At 36.5% G+C, this 7,500-nt stretch overlaps 2 non-coding genes across 2 annotated transcripts; both read left to right on the forward strand.

Moving 5' to 3' along the window:
* Positions 1–453: 453 nt before the first annotated feature.
* On the forward strand, positions 454–527 carry TRNAN-GUU (transfer RNA asparagine (anticodon GUU)). Its single transcript has one exon. It is a non-coding gene; the product is annotated as a tRNA-Asn (tRNA).
* Positions 528–2,588: 2,061 nt separating this feature from the next.
* Positions 2,589–2,662, forward strand: TRNAN-GUU (transfer RNA asparagine (anticodon GUU)). Its single transcript has one exon. It is a non-coding gene; the product is annotated as a tRNA-Asn (tRNA).
* The last annotated feature ends 4,838 nt before the right edge of the window (positions 2,663–7,500 follow it).

Here is a 7,500-nt window from a genome sequence, read left to right on the forward strand (position 1 = left end):
GAATTCGGGATGATTCAGGAATGCAGTTGATTTTTGTATTTGATGAGGTTAAAGATAACACTTGCATAGGATATGTGTCTATGTCAATAACATTGATATGTTCAGAATTTATTTGCATTGCATTTTGGTTATTTTATATATTTAAAAAATATAATAATTAGACGTTTTACGCCAATAACTAACTTTGGTGCACTTAACATCTCAAGCTCAGCGTGATAAGATAAAAATGATAATGAATAAACCTTGAACAATTAAGTCATGGTAAGTAAAACACATCGAAGATGACCCTTAGATTTTTGTGTGCAAATATAGCCATTATACATGTTTGGAAAATATAATTGCAAATTATGTTCCATGCACCGTGTAGGTCTATCTGATAGAAAAGATATATTAGCTAAAGAATCTGAAGACGATAATTCATACAAAAATCTGAAAACGTTCCACGGGAAGTATGCCTCCGTGGCACAATCGGTTAGCGCGTTCGGCTGTTAACCGAAAGGTTGGTGGTTCGAGCCCACCCGGGGGCGTATCTTTTAGTCAAGAAAGGCACTAATATCTGACAACATGGTATGTCACACGGCGGTGGGGCTGACATAGAACTTGGAATGCAATATCTTCTATACTCCCAGGCAATGTTTATCGTTATAGTCATCCATACGACCGTTCTAATGATACAGTAAAATCAAGACAACCACAGTTTCTTTTGTAAGTGATCGTTAGGATCACGGAACTTAGAAATTAAATGTTGAAGGCTATGTTAGAAAATGTGTGGGATTTTAACTGCAGAACAGGTATCAGAAACAACAGTTATATCAATAAAGAGAATGGTATCCAAAACTGATTAGTGTGCAGGACTCAGGAGGAAGTAATAGGAATTTCTGAAGAGTCCTACTAAAGCTAATTGGCAAAATCCTGTGGAATTGCATTTATTTCGTCTTGGATGCATAAAGTATTTCGAATCGCCAGTCCCCTACAAATGTTGGATTACCACTGGGAGAATATGCAGACTGGTTGCAACCCCCACCCCGACACCACCGCTGACTACCAAGCATGCCCTTGACATAAATCTGAACTCTTCTGCACTCACCACATCATGCCGTTATTCTATAATTAGAGTTTAGCAAGGGTCACTCATTTCTTTATACAACGAATATATTCATCTGATTGTACAATATCTCGTGTCAGGAACGGAACATCTCAGGATAAAGACACGGTTTCCCATGTTACATAGGCCTATACAGCAGGTCGATCATATAACCACTTGTGATGGTTTTGGATATTTCTTAGAATAGTTTTATAATTGTCTCCGTCATTTGTATTGACATTTTAGTCAATACTCCACATAAACAGAAAACTCATTTATTACTCTGAAACTTTAAACTTACGATTGTCAAAATTATTTTTCACTTTAGTGAAAGACTATTTTGCAAAGCATGATTGTTATATTATATAAATCCTATTATTTACATTAAAAGTTTAAGTAAAAACAATATGATTATTTGTTACCTGACATGAGAATTTGCTATTTTGGGTTAACTAAGAGAAATAAAATATTAAGTAATGGCTTATCAGGCGAGTCAAGTTTTATATGCAGACGTTAGAACATTGAAATTTAATGCTTAACTTGAAATTTGAGTATAATAGGGAAGTGGATATACACAAAGACATTAATGATGCAAATTTTCAGTTCGTACTCAGACGTAGCAAAGACAAAAGACAGGTATCTTAAAATATTAGCGAGTTTTGTTTTCCGTTTTGTTTCCTGATAGCCTTGGTCCATGTTACGATGTAACCTTTTCCCTCTCGGTATCTGTCTGTCTCTCTTACGCACGCACGCGCGTCATGCGTGATATCGATAGGTAGATATATACAGGTATAGATATTGATATAGATTTTTTTTTTTTGCATCCACATTGCTAGATTTTTTTTACTGGTTTTAATGAAAATTAGTTATAGACAATGTTGGTTTAGGTTTCTGGGTGTGTATAGATTTGAAAATCTTTAGAATCGAGTAGAACACAACTGTCGTTATCCCCAATAATTTGAACAACAAAAAATATTTAAATCAATAAAAATATACGGTAAAAGTGTGTTTAAATACACACACACACACACACACACACACACACACACACACACACACACACACACATTTGCATGTAGGCTACACATGTGCATATGTATCTGTATGTGTATGCCTGCACGTGTACATAAGCACACCAATGCATATATGTACAGTATGTGTGTGCGTACACACATATTTGTATGTATATATACATATATATATGTGTGTGTGTGTGTGTGTGTAAAAAAATACACAATTATGCAGAAGCACATACGTAAATAAACATATTTATCCTGAAAACCAATAACATCGGTATGGGCTTTCGAGATTGTTTATCTACAAGGTCATATAGTTAAGATACTGCTAAGTATGCAGAACGTATTAATTCAAACGTACACATGTTCTTAGATATGAATATTGGAATTCAAAGTATGGAAAACAGTGTAAATGCGAGCGCACATAATCATAAGAGACTATGGACATACCAAATTTGTTATGCGTAATGCAACCAACAGAATATGAAGCCTCCGTGGCACAATCGGTTAGCGCGTTCGGCTGTTAACCGAAAGGTTGGTGGTTCGAGCCCACCCGGGGGCGCTATTTTTAAAGACTTTATGATAAGCACATTTGCCTAATTCGGCAAAATATGCAAGAAACGTATTAAAAGTCGGTGACATAAATAGTTTATTATCACATAGATTCTTCCGAGATACAGTAGGGAAGCGTACAGGAATTTATGTTAATCTGATGTACTAACACAGGCAGGTTCTATGAATATACTGTACAAAATGCATTAATATAACATCACTAATTTAGATGAAGCGTTTGAAGAAAGTGTTATCTAGGAGCACAACAATAGGTGCACTGCACACCCTGTGGGGATCAGACTTTCACCAGCAGAAACGTTGCATCGCCCACGCGTGACCTGTCGGTACGGATATAACCCCAAGGTAAGCGAACTTTTACGGATAGTTGCCGAGTTACCGTATACATTTTCCGATGTGTGTATTCGCATACACACACACACACACGTGTGTGTGTGTGTTTGTGTTAGCGTATGCGAACGCGCATGTACTTGTATATGTGTCCGAATATAAGTGTATATGTGTAAGTGTGCATGTTTCCGAATGTGTGTGTTTGTGTGTGTGTGTGCGCGCGCGTATACGCTTGCTTATCTTCTTCAACAACAAGGTTATAGTGCGTGTGCTCCGGCCGTTCTCGTGACCTGGAAAATATTTTTTCCTTGTTCCGTGACTTGGCGCAACAGCCTCGTTTTCTGGAATCAGTACTAGTGTTTCCTCAGATTTTTTTCCATTGCCGATACATTATACTTTTTTGTTTTCTCTGTTGCGATTAAACATATCAGTGAAATGAAACGCAAATTTTCTTCGCTCGTCTCGCCAAAGTGCTTTAGAGGAATCATTAGTTTCACCATCTTGCATTTTCATGTTCAGAGAGAGTAAGGAAGTGGTGTTCCTATTGCCTAACGGGGATGCTTGTTTCTGCTTGTGTATGAAAATGTATATATCGTATAAACCCTTTAAAACGTACCATGGTGTTAATCGATAGCGGTTTGCTAATTAACAAGTTTTTAGCTTTCTTATACAATAACACGATAAGTAGGAAATGGAATGATAATATTAGGTGAACGAAAAATAACTAAATACTGCTAGATTTAAAGCACTCGATCCAAGTATTTCTTCCCTGGAATACAGAGTGATGTTCGAATTTACAGCTTTTCAAGGGGAAAAAAATAGGCAGTAACTGATAGTCCTTTTCACAAACTTTCGAGATTAGGCAAGGAGACGGAAGGCGATAGCCATTAATGTCACACGACCCTTACCAGTAAGATAACAAGGTGGCTTTTTGATAACTCCAAGGGTATGTACATTTGATAACCATTTCTTTGAGGGAACATGCAAATTAAATCGCCATAATCACGCTATTTCTTGCCAACACTTGATTTTTCCTTCATATTAACAGGTTTGTTTTTTAGATTAATCAGTAGTATTTTATGTTATTGTGTATACCCTTTAATAGTGCATTGTGAATGCAGCCACTCCATAGGCATGGTAACCCTCTGTGGAACTAGTGTGGCATTTTTTATGATTTAACACCGACGATAAAGGGGAAAACAAATACCAACTCAGGCATGGCTACGGAAGTGAATACAGATTGGAAGGTTAGGTCGTTGTAACACACTTGAAAGTCAAGGTCTTATCGCTAACTTTAAGGGGCAATGAAATAACCGTCGCTATACCCTACAATGGCTACAATAAAAGTGACTGCCCCACAATTTTATGGTGTAACTAATGTACAAGGTATAGATGTGTGTTGAAATATTTTGGTAATTCACAAGAATGGTAAAGCGAAATGGTGAAAAGCAAACGTTTGTCATGAAATATAGTAATGCTGTGTATATAGGTGATAAACTCACCTATACATGTATGCAAATTCCATAATGTCATTCAGAATATTGAACATCAGCTGATCGCGCCCAAAGGGGAGGGGGAGGGGTTGCGGGGTTAGCTCGAGGGCAAGATGTCCAACAGGTCACGGTTGAGAAGGGCAGGGGTGAAGTGAACTGGAGAGAGAGAGAGAGAGACAGAGAGAGACAGAGAGAGAGAGAGAGAGAGAGAGAGAGAGAGAGAGAGAGAGAGAGAATTAAAGGCATAGCAGCACTTGAACTAGGATGCAATTGGCCCAGGTGACATAGCCATACACGCTGAAGTTCGCAGAAAAGTTTCAGGCTATTTTGTTCTATTGGTCCATGTTAGAAAGGTCGCTTGCATTTTTAACGCCAATATGTCACTCGATTCTCTGCATTCCTTGTATTTTAACTAACCTTCAGATACCCGTGAGGATGTCAGTTTTATACATTTTTAATACTGAAACAAGGTCACATATTGATTTTACCATTTTTTTATACGATGCATATGAATAACATGAGAAGACAAAATTCAATAAAAGAGAATTCTTATCCTTTACACTCTCTTACTCTTGCTTAAATTGCGGATCCCCCACAGCATGTCTCGTGTCTCCGCGTCTCAGGTCAAGGTAAGCATATACTCATGGTTTCTCAAGGTAGGATTCTTGTCTCTCCCGGCCGACCTTTCCCCTGTACATACATTGTTTAAGTCGTGGATCATTTATGCATATTACGCGGTGGTTTAATAGCTTTCTTTGGCTTCCAGTACTGTTGATTATATGATTTTCTTCGACTGAATAGACAGTTACCACGATTTCGGATTATATCGGGATATGAAATAACAGTACTGACTGTGATCACTTGACGGGTGCTCCAGGAATTCAAGTCATGTTATTCCAGCGGGTTCCTGAAAGTCTGGGCCACGTGGTTGGCGATGGGATTCCTTGCACAGGTCACTCATTCACACTCATTCATGTTTTATCTCTCAGACCTTTTTAAAAAATGATCAATTAGAAAAATATAAGGTGAGAGTTGATGACGAATTTGGGCTTATATTACTTTTTTATTTTGTATTTTTGTAGTCGCATCAATATAATGAGATTTGATAAAAGCCTTCACGATCTCAGTACATTAGACAAAGGTGTAGCGAGACTATGTGACAGTTATTTACTTTTGTGGAGGAATTGCGGAGAGAGTAGGGAAGAGGAAGCCTTAAGCAAAGTTAAATATCATGAAGTCGCAATCATGTTTTTGATAAAATGTTTGTGTGCTTGTGGCGGTAAGAGATGAAGGTCAGTAAGTTTCTTTAGTTTGAGGTCTCCATAAATATAACTAAATATCTTTTTGTTTATTCATAGCACGGACTGTATTATACGTGTCCATCTCTATTATAATGAGAGGACTAACACTAACGTGTTGATTAAAATAGAAAAATCCACAATGTACAAACTACATTAATTAAAAAAAGGAGACAACAGCTTCGAAATCACCCTGGATTCCAGCTTCAGCTCTGCCTCATTTATTTCAATAAATCTATTTTGTGCATTATGTAAATACACACATAGGCACATATATAAATTATATATGTGTGTGTGTGTGTGTGTGTGTGTGTGTGCGTGCGTGCGTGTGCGCGTGCGTGCGCACACGAAGACACATACACACACGCACACAAACACGTATTTGCTTTCGGTTGTAAAAAAAAATCAAATACATGGGAGTCTGTGTGCCAAGCCCACCTGTAGTAGTTTTATCGCCTGAAGGTCTTGCGGTACCTCCGTGCTTTCACTGTCGCTCTTATTTACGACTAAGTCAGGTCGCTTCAGTTTAACCAAGTTCACCCGAAAGGTTATACGTTTGGGCATGAAATATTAAGAACTAGTAGAGATTATAACGACGTCTCTATTTCTAATGGCGGCTTCAGTTTGAAATGGGATCTTTTTGGCTGGTTTATAATCAACTTGTGTATGTGTATGCGTATGTAATTTCTGTGATAGGGATATTACTGTGTTGATAAATTTATCACCACGTATTCCTCAAAGGAGGCGTTTACTAATGGTGATGGGATAGATATGTGAATATACCAGTCTACATATTAACAAATATTCCCCCAGTCTGGATTCCCTAGCATGACCAGTTCATAACATTGAGCCATTCATATTTTCTTAATTTTCATTTTGATGTATACTGTGTGTGATGCACACACACACACACACACACACACACACACACACACACACACACACACACACACACACACACACACACACACACACACACACATACACACACAGATACATATATGATCATATGATTAATGAATTTACGGAAGAGTTGAATGGATTTGTTACACTATTGCATCCTGACTAAATCACCTGTCATTTTAATGACTGACTGACTCTCTTCCTCTATATCCTCATCTCACATAGACGAGTATATATAAACGCAAATGTGTATGTATAGCCTATATTTACTTTTGGTATACATTAAAGTGAGAAAATGTGAATGACGTACGTGTATGTGCCTGTATAGGAATGTATATATATATATATATATATATATATATATATATATATATGTATATATATATATATGAATAAATATAAATATACACATACATATATGTTTGTATATATGATATATACATATATATGTATGTATATATGATATATATATATATATTTATATACATGTATGTATAATATATGTATATGTATGTATAATATATGTATATATATATATATATATATATATATGTGTGTGTGTGTGTGTGTGTGTGTGTGTGTGTGTGTGTGTGTGTGTTTGTGTGTGTGTGTGTATATATACACACATACACGCACACACATATATATAGGCATGTATATAAATATATGATTTTATATATAATGTATATATATATATATATATATATATGTATATATATACATATATATGTATGTATATGTGTGTCTGTGTCCATATAGGCACACATACAAACCGATGTCTGAATGGACGTGTATATGTGTGTATG

The sequence above is a fragment of the Penaeus vannamei genome, chromosome 18 (genome assembly GCF_042767895.1).
Source record: "Penaeus vannamei isolate JL-2024 chromosome 18, ASM4276789v1, whole genome shotgun sequence".
NCBI classification, from domain to species: domain Eukaryota; kingdom Metazoa; phylum Arthropoda; class Malacostraca; order Decapoda; family Penaeidae; genus Penaeus; species Penaeus vannamei.